This window comes from Clupea harengus, chromosome 13 (assembly GCF_900700415.2).
Source record: "Clupea harengus chromosome 13, Ch_v2.0.2, whole genome shotgun sequence".
Lineage (NCBI taxonomy): Eukaryota > Metazoa > Chordata > Actinopteri > Clupeiformes > Clupeidae > Clupea > Clupea harengus.
Genome location: NC_045164.1, coordinates 8,408,442 through 8,415,941, shown reverse-complemented (window position 1 = coordinate 8,415,941; position 7,500 = coordinate 8,408,442). Strand labels below are relative to the sequence as shown.

The 7,500-nt window shown below is 43.9% G+C and overlaps 1 long non-coding RNA gene across 1 annotated transcript in view; it reads left to right on the top strand.

The window, feature by feature from the left end:
- LOC116223089 overlaps positions 1-1,402 on the top strand; it is a 9,679-nt gene extending 8,277 nt beyond the window's left edge. Inside the window, exon 2 of the long non-coding RNA XR_004164912.2 lies at positions 1,351-1,402. This is a non-coding gene — a long non-coding RNA (uncharacterized LOC116223089). The remainder of the gene's footprint in view (positions 1-1,350) is intronic.
- Positions 1,403-7,500: the final 6,098 nt, after the last annotated feature.

Sequence of the window (7,500 nt, the reverse complement as noted above, 5' to 3'; positions counted from 1 at the left end):
GAGTGTGTGTTTCAGAGAGAGTGAGAGTTTGTTTGTGCTGTCTGTGTCTGTGTGTGTGTGTGTGTGTGTGTGTGTGTGTGTGTGTGTGTGTGTGTGTGTGTGAGTGAGTGATTTTCCTCTGTGCACGCGGGGGTCGTTTATCTTGTGGTGTTATCTGGCTGTATCTGCTCTGGGCTCTGTGTCCAGGCACCAACCTGAGCTCCTTACACGTGTCCCAGAGGCAGCGACAAGCACAACACTGTGTTCACTCACTCAGCACCGACACACACCTGCTAACCCCACAGCCCCTCAGGAAGCCTGAGGCAGACATGACAGGGTCACACACACACACACACACACACACACACACACACACACACACACACACACACACACACACACACACACACACACACACACACACACACACACACACACACACACACAGTCACACACACACACACACACACACACACACAGTCACACACACACACACTCTTTCTCTCTCACACACACACACATACTCATGTAAAACACACAGATTTGCATGCATACTGCCAAAAATAAAAATGGTATATACAAAATACAAATACTCTCATACAAACATACATGCAAACACACACACACACACACACACACACACACACACACACTCACACTCACCCCCCCTAGACAGCAGGAATGACCCTCTTATCTGACCCCCCTTATCACCGGAATGTGAGTCGTGAGGTCAGGGCAGCCATAAGGTCAAAGGTGACTCAGAGGCCCAGAGAGGAAACATACATGCACACACTGAAAAACACACATGCAATGATGTACAAGCATGCAGTCATGCACGCGTAGCACACACAAGCCTGTGCAAGCATATGCATACATTTGCTGAAAGACAAACGTAATTATTCATATAAATACGCACACACACACGCACACAAACACACACAAACACACACACACACACACACACACACACACACACACACACATTCACTCATGTTGTGATGCACACAAACAGCAGCTTCTCATTCAAAGGACCTTTCTTTCATCTACGTTCTTTGTTCTTCCTCAGCGCCATGGCATCTAACACACTAAATGACTCAAATCTGGCACAGCCATAGCCAGACTCATGAAGAGAAGCAGTCACAGCTTTCTCTGTTTTACTCTCGACCTTTTTTTCATTCTGCAGCTAAGCCATGTCCTTCTCAAGATCCAAGATTTCTTTTCATTTTAAACTTTTGTGTTTTCACTGGGGTGGTTGTTTGCACAAGACGCAATACAAAGAAAAAAATGTGCTTGATCCTCCATGTTCTACCACCTTGTTTGAATTCATATCCCGTCTGTCATGAAACAAACTAACTGTCTGTGCACTTTCAGAAACCATCCACCGGAGAGTCATACAGAAAAAGAGAAAAAGGAAAAGATAACAGAAAGAAGAAGAAGAAGAAGAAGAAGAAGAAGAAGAAGAAAAAGAAGAAGGGAAATCAATCAGACTCTCCTGTGAGTTCACACAGACACACACGGTATTAGATAATCATGTGACCAGATGGATTTCAGCCTATAGATTTGTATGGCTCCCCTTACCGCTCACTGCAGGAGGGCTGTGCATTAGACTTCTGGGTAACCCTTTATTTTACAGTCTGCCCAGTTCACAGTATTGACCAGATATACTACATTCAAAATGACTAGATCATTATTAATTGATTTTGTATAAAGGCTGTTAAACACTATCCATTAATATAGTTTTCAACAATCTAACAACAAATATTCAGTATTTTCAAACTTACATCAAACATAATCAGGTCATTTTGTCTTTTCCTTTCTTATCAAAACTTTGCAAGCAGCATATTCATTTTGAAGTCTGAGTACAATGGCCAATCAGTGCATCAGTACAGTACATCAGTCACCATCCTCCTTTCCTGTTTCTCTGTAAAGGTTTTATGCATGTGACTCACACGCAGACACACATACACACACACACACACACACACACACACACACACACACACACACACACACAGAGATGTATACATATTCAATAGGGATATGGTCTGCCTATCAACATATATACTAAAAACAGCACACACACACATATGGTGAATACAGAAACAGACACATATACACACATTTGGAGTTGTCCTCTTAAGTACCTAACAGTGATTATAAATGAAAGAGGGAGGAAGGCTTGACCTTACAGGGCTGTGGGTTTCAGATGGAAAGACCAGCTTTCTTGGCAGAAGAGTAACGTTCAGCTGAATGCTACAACTGTAAAAATACATCAAAGGGGATTTTACAGTGTGTGTGTGTGTGTGTGTGTGTGTGTGTGTGTGTGTGTGTGTGTGTGTGTGTGTGTGTGTGTGTGTGTGTGCGTGCGTGCGTGCGTGCGTGCGTGCGTGCGTGCGTGCGTGCGTGCGTGCGTGCGTGCGTGCGTGCGTTGTGTGTTCAACTTACTTTGTTTGGCACCCTTCTCCTTTTCCATGAGCATGCTTTGATATGTTGTGGTCTGATTGCATTCCACTCAGCTTTGTTGGTAAGTTACTCATGACTGTGTTCTGCTTTTTTATCTGTTTTTCAGACAGCACACTGGCCCTCCCATTCAGACAGATTTGAAATCTGCATGTGAAGGTTCATCTGGATCTGGTCAAATGCTCGTTGGACCAGCATGACAGCTCTTCAATAACAATAGAACTCAATAGAGAGAGTATTGAGTTATATTTATTATTTTTACTTTATTAAGTCCTCTGTAACACTATGGACTTACTGTAATAACTAACAATCAGCATTTATGATTTCTCTCAATAAAAGTACACTAATGTGTACTGACATTTGTGTACTTGGATTCAAGTTAAGGTTAGGTTTAGCAATGTGTCACTTGGGAACGTTACTTTTGAAGCGCATGCCCCGAATTATTCAGTACAATTTTAAAAAGTGCATTTCACATCAAGCATGACCAACTACAAATCTGTCTTTGCCTCGACATGGATCACAGTGAGTCTTAATAATCCCTGCAATTAGAGCCAGTGGGGACCTAAAATAGAATACCTGCTCACCAATGCATGCAGTTGTGCAAACAAACCTTAGACCTCTGATCTACAGCGCATGCAGTGTTGAGCACACACACACATAAACTAGAGTCTAAATTATTGGCTTTGTATAAAACGAAATCAATACAATCAATAAATTATGACTAGGAGAAAGTCTCTAGTAAAGAAAAAAAAACTCTAATTAACTAAAAAACTAATTTTCACATTGACTTGTTAAATACCATTTATGCTTCACCAGAGCTACATTCCTCAGAACAGTGGTTGCCAACTTTTCATGGCAGGCCCCCTCCCTCCCATCACCATGCTGCACTGATTGACTCGCTCATATAGCATATTACCTGTTTTTAATTAAAAAAAAACAGATGCCCATAAGCTGTTCCATAGCTTTTGTTTGTTTCTACATTTGAACAGCTAACCTTTTCAGTTCAATTTCATCAATCGGTTCAACGTTGACCAGTAGTTTGTTGTTTAGGGTTATTGTTATGTTTTCTAGCCCACAACACCCCCCCCCCCCCCCCATCCTTGCTGAAACACTGCGCCCATGCGCCAGAACAAACAGTTCCAACACAGAATGAGACAGACATTCATCATCTAGTCACACACACACACACACACACACACACACACACACACACACACACACACACACACACACACACACACACACACCTGCACCAGTGAAGTGTGTGTGTGAGTGCGTGCGCTTGTGAGTGTGTCTCTTGTGCAGAATCAACACTGCACACTCCATTGCTAATGAGACGAGCGTGAGATCAAGTGCAGACAACTCTGCATCTGCGTTCCATGGCCAAATTCAAGCTCATGTGATGGATGGATGAACGGCCAGCTTACACAGCACAGTGTAGAAACAGGTAAACTCACCCTCTCTCCCTTCCTCCCTCCATCCCTCCCTTGAAATTCAGAACCCAAATCCAACCCTCGCCCTCCTCAGGAGAAAGAGAAAGAGAGGAAGAAAAAAAAAAACAAGCCCTGGGATGCTGATGTGGCAGCCTTATACGCCTGCTACTGCCTCTGCTTTATGCAAGACACCATGTCCAATGAAAACAGCTCAGCGCTCAACTACATGCCTTGATAGACTCCAAGAGGGAGGAAAATTACGGCACTCTGGCAAGCCGCTGGAAAAAATACCTGCATCATAGTTTAAATAGGGAGATTCTCTGGAATGGACTGAGTGTGTGAATACTTTTTGAGGGATGATAAAAAAGAGTTATATTAAGGTTGTCGGCACTTAAGGTCAGTCTCCACTAATTGAGTCTAATTAAGAGCATCTACATGTAATTAAATCCCAACCACACTTAATTGCTGCAAGTGAATGACAGTCACTCCCACAACCTAGAGATCTGGAATGGATCTAGTTCTGATCGGGTGTTGATCCAGCACTGGACCAGAGCCAGAGTTGTGGAGTAGGGTCAGCTGTCATCTTGGCAGATGCTTCATGGGAAAATAGGTCCTTTGATATCTAAATGGAAAACTAAATTTTGAAGCATAATTATGGGTGTTCTCATTAAAGATGTTCTCAATGAATAGCTGTCTTGCTTTGAACAGACTTGTCAGATGGACTTTCATTTTCTCATTTGATAAATACATTTTACCCAATGTAATGTATAATACAGCTAAGCCATACATTGTATTAGTATGCATTCTCAGTGGAAATCAGTGCCATGATCCTTGTGTTGTTAGTTCCTCACTCCTCACCAATTGAGTTATAGGAACTCTGGCTACGGGGCCTGATGGCTTCTGGGTCTCTTCTAGATCATTCTATAAGTGTGTGGCGTTCTTTGTCTGCTGTGACTGAGCCCCCCCACTTAATAAAAGAGAGGCCACAGAGAGATGAGACCTCCTTCCGGTGAATGAGGCCCTGACTAATTAAAAGAGGACCTCTGAGAGAGCAGGTCAGACCTCCCTGCAGGACAGCTGGGCTGCTCTTTGGCAACTTCAGTGAATGATGATGTCACCACTTCAGGCAGCGGGGTCCCCACAATGCCGGGGTCCCATGAAGAAAAGGTCGAAAGGGAGCTGCTCACACAGCAGGCCTTCTTTAGAGGCAGGGCGCTCCTGCAGGGACTGTGAAATTCCCTATTAGTACAAACACACGCATGCTTGCACACGCACACCCACACACACACACACACATGCACACACACGCACAAACACGCACGCACACATACACACATACACACTCACGCCCGTGAACACATGTATGCCTGCACACACTCACTCGCACATTCACCCCCGTGAACACACATAAACACACACACATGCACACACACACACACACACACATCCACATCAACCACACAACATTAGCATTCCTTCAGCGTCCCGTTCCTGTGCATACGCCGTGGCTGAGCACACACACACACACACACACACACACAGACCAGAGCAGAGCAGAGCAGAGCCCGTCTAATCCGTTGAACGGAGTTCACATATGGGGCACAGACCCTGAGTGAGCAGATATGCTGACACACACATTACAGAGATGTGAGAGAGTTTGATACACACTCTCCACTGACTGAGGGAATAAACACACATCCACACAAGCTTACACGCACACACACACTCACAAACATGCACGCATACATACATACACGCTCACACACACACACACACACACACACACACACACACACACACAAATACATACACACACACACACACACACACACACACGCACACACACACACACACACACACGCATACACACGCACACACACACCCATAAACTAAGTCTGAATGACAATCTGACCAACAGACACATTGTGGTCAGGGGTGTTTCTGGCTGTGTAGGTATGTGTATGCGTCAGCAGCAGCAGTAGGGTGATGTGAGCATTTCTGGCAGAAATGAATATGTGTGTGTGAATGCTTGCACATGTGGGTGTATTTGTGTCTCTCTCTGCATGTCTATATCTATTAAAGGTGGCATTTTTGTGTGTTTCTAATTGGTGGTTAAGGTAGGGTTAGTGTGGTAGTGAGTGTTGGTGTGTGTTCGACATGATTGTGTTTTTTTTTTTTAATACTATGTTGCTGGCCACACAAGCATGAGAAATGACTTGAGAGCTGACCTAAAGATTTTAGTTTCTTTCCAAGCATCTCTTCCTCTCTCATTCTTTTCTTCTCTTCTTTTCTCTCTCTCTCTCTCTCTCTCTCTCTCTCACACACACACATATATACATACACTCTCTTTTTTTGTCTGTCTGTCTTTCTCTCTCTCACTGTCTCGCTCCAAGTCCTGAAGTTAAACTTTGTGACTCATCTCCACATCACTGAGAATGCGGTGAGGTGTTATTGGCATGCTGTTGCTAGGCGACTGGACGGCGGTCGGCAGGGGCGATTTTTCCTTGGAGGCGTTCCACGGGTTCTCAGAGGATTAGGGTGGATTACCTTTTTCATGTTTTCTCTCGGAGCGGAACAATCCTCTGAGCCGAGGTCGGAACACAGTCAGCGAAGGATTTCGCAGCTCTTAAGAGTTCAAAGCTCCGAACCGGCCTCCAGCATGCATCTGTCCTACAGACTGCATAGCACAGAACAGTATAGAACCTTACAGACTACCACAGAACTGCATAGAACAGGGCAGTATAGAACCTCACAGACTACCACAGAAAGACAGCACAGTACTGCATAGAAACGCACAAGCCAGTACAACAAAGAACATGACTGCAAAGACCAGCACAGGACAGTATAGCACAGTCTAGAACAGCACAGTCTAGAAAAGCACAGAAAAGCCCAGCTTAGAACAGGGCAGAGCAGCCAAGCTCAACCACAAAACACCAGTGATTTTCACTTTCACAGGGTCTAGAAACAGTTACTTCAAGGTCCAAGGAATAAAAAAAAACTCCTACTGAACAACATACATAATAAATAAATACACACAACATTCCGAGAATCGTTAAAGTGCAATTTGCTAAATAAAATACAGTCTTCTGGATTATTGACACGTGTGAATCTCCTCCCTGTCATTCTTGGTACCTGGTTTTTACTCTGTACCATCAACAAAGCATCAGATGATTACTTGTTGGTCACTACTTATACTGAGGGGACTCCTATGAGGGAAACATCTTTAGACTAGTCCCACACAGACCATAGAAGGAAGGGGGTGAACTCTGGAACCCTGAGAGAACCCTTTTGTAAAGGTTATCTTGAGAGCATTTCATAGTGTTTATTTGAGCGGCATAAACAAGTTTCAGCAACACAACATAGATGGGTCTCCTTGAGAGGAAAGAGCCTTGAACTGTAACTTTTTCTCAGAAATTGTCAGACAGGAATAAAGGAAAGAAACATTTTTACGATGAACGTGACACAGGAAAGAAGACAATGCAGGAAATGACCACTGGTGACCCTGAACAGGAAGTGGCTCCGCATTGTATTATGAGCATCTGAGAAGGCATTGTTCTGCTCCTTAAAGAATAAGCCAGTCGTATCTAGTGTGACACACACTTCTATCTTATTACATCTCCACCCCAAA